This window comes from Tupaia chinensis, unplaced genomic scaffold (genome assembly GCF_000334495.1).
Source record: "Tupaia chinensis unplaced genomic scaffold, TupChi_1.0 Scaffold143602_1, whole genome shotgun sequence".
In the NCBI taxonomy this organism is placed as follows: domain Eukaryota; kingdom Metazoa; phylum Chordata; class Mammalia; order Scandentia; family Tupaiidae; genus Tupaia; species Tupaia belangeri.
The window spans coordinates 2,480,301-2,482,808 of NW_006203448.1; positions in this window are offsets into that span (position 1 = coordinate 2,480,301).

The window sequence follows — 2,508 nt, forward strand, 5'->3', positions numbered from 1 at the left end:
TCTGGGCACCAGTGGATGGTGTAATGGTTACGTTGCTGGACTCCCACATGGCAGACCACAGTTCAAGTCCCAGACCTGGAGGCTTCAAATTCATGCCAGATGCATGTGTGTGCATGCACAAATTCCCGAGAAGAGAATAGAGGAGAAAGGATTGTGGCATGGCCTTCCCCAGGAAGGGAGGGCTTCTCACTTTCTGTCTCTCTCTCTCTGGTGAGCACATGCATCCCATGGCAAAAATCTCTCGGAAAAAAAAAATTACACAAGGCTTGAATATGTCCTGTTTTAAAATTCAGTTTTCGATTATTTTTATTTTTTTAATAGTTTTTTTAAATTTATTTAATTTTATTTATTCATTCATTTATTTTGACTAGAGAGAGACAGGCACACACACACACACAGAGGGGGTGGGAATGAGAAAGCAAGCCACCAGGTCCAGGACTTGAACCGTGGTCAGCCATGTGGGAGTGTCCAGCACCTTTACCACCATGCTACCTGCTGGTCCCAAGTCTTCAGTTATTTTTAAATTACACAAGCATGAATGTGTCCTTTTTAAAATATATTTACTTAATTTTATTTATTATTATGATTTTAATTTGATCAGAGATAGACACAGAGAGAGTGAGAGGGAAAATGAGAAAGCAAGCTGCTAGGTCCAGGACTTGAACTGCAGTTGGTCACGTGGGAGTCCAGCACCTCAACCACCACCCCAACTGCCGGCCCCGAATACATGCTATTTTAAAATTTGACAACGTCTTGCACAAATCCTGCTAGTACAGTTCCTTGCCCAGAAGTAGCCACTATCAGCAGTTTGGAGCATTGTTTTCAGGCCCCATTCTTTGCACTAACATACATATGTACACACATACATTATAGGTACATTGTATAAATACATATGCACACATACACACATATATACACAGAAGTCATTAGCAACAACCAGTAAAAAGTGGAAACTTACACAATTTCTCTCACATTTGATGTACATACATTATTTTATTTATTTATTTATTTATTTGAGAGATCCTTCCTATAAGGTGTGCACTTGCTGGAGAGAGAGAGGGAGACAGACAGAAAGCAAGAAATCACTCCCCAGGGGGGATGGCCACATGCAACCCCTTCTCCATCCTCCTCTCAGGATTTTGGGCACGCACACACATGCACCTGGCGTGAGATTTAAGTTGCTAGATCCAGGACTCAAATTGTGGTGGACTACGTGGGAGTCCAGCGACTTAACCATTACACCATCTGCTAGTCCCCAAAATCTCTACTTTTATCTGGTTATTGCTATTGATTTTTGTATATTTATCTTGTATCCAACCACTTTGCTAGGTTCTATTAGACTTTTTTTTTTTTTTTTAGACATTTTTACTTTTATTTTTATTTGACCAGAGAGGAACAAAGTGAGAGAGAGAGAGAGAGACAGAGAGAGAAGGAAAGCCACCAGGTCTGGGACTCAAACTGCGGTCTGCTATGTGGGATTCCAGTGCCCTTAACCGCCATGCCACTTGCCGGTCCCTATGCTATGTTTTTCATTGATTGTTAGATTATCTAGGGAATCATTTCATCTCCTAGTTTTCTTTACTTTCTAATTTTTATTATTTTTACTATAGGGCACATGCACTCACCAGAGATGGGGGCAGGGTAGTGAAAAAGCAGGCCCAAGTGATGGCCACACTACAACCCCTTCTCCTCTGTTCTCCTCTCAGGATTTGGGGCATGTACGTGCATACGCCTGGCATGTTTTTCAAGCCACCTCTGGGACTCAAACCATAGTTGGCCATGTGGGATCCAGCCACCTCAATTACCATGCCACCTACTGGCTCCTCCTAGTTTTCGTATTACAAATTTTAATGTCTGATTTTTTTGGATTAGATGGAATGTCATGAGATTGAATACTACAGACACAAGGGGACATCTGTGGTTTGGTGACTTTTAATAGCTTTAATAACTCTCTGCTGAATGGGTCCCTTGCTTTTGGCTCAAGTGTTAGAAACTCATTAGAAATACAGAATGTGTGGGGGAGGGGAGGCCAGCAGGTGGCATGATGATTAAGGCGCTGGGCACTCCCACATGGCCAGCCATGGTTCGAGTCCTGAACCGGGTGGCTTGCTTTCTCACTTTCCTTCTCTCTCTCTCTGTGTCTGTCTCTGGTCAAATTAAAATAAATTAATGACTAAGTAAAAATAAATAATTATTTTTTAAAAAAAAAAAGAAAGAAATACAGACTCTCAGGTCCTTCATAATAGAAATCTGCATTTCCCAGACGATTTCTACACACCGAAGGCTCAAGGGCACTGGTCTAGATGATTTCTCTCCATTCCGATTTAATGAAGAGTTCAGTGAGAAGAGCCATGACTGCTGGAAAGCTCTTAAAAATGGTGTCCTCCTCCTCTTTGTGGCTCTCCTGCATGTTAGTGCTCAATTTCCTGACTCCAGCCCTCACAGTCTCAGCCGCGCATCTGTCATTCCCTCACTCCTGTTTCTGCAGCTCCCTGGAGGAGGGCTGGG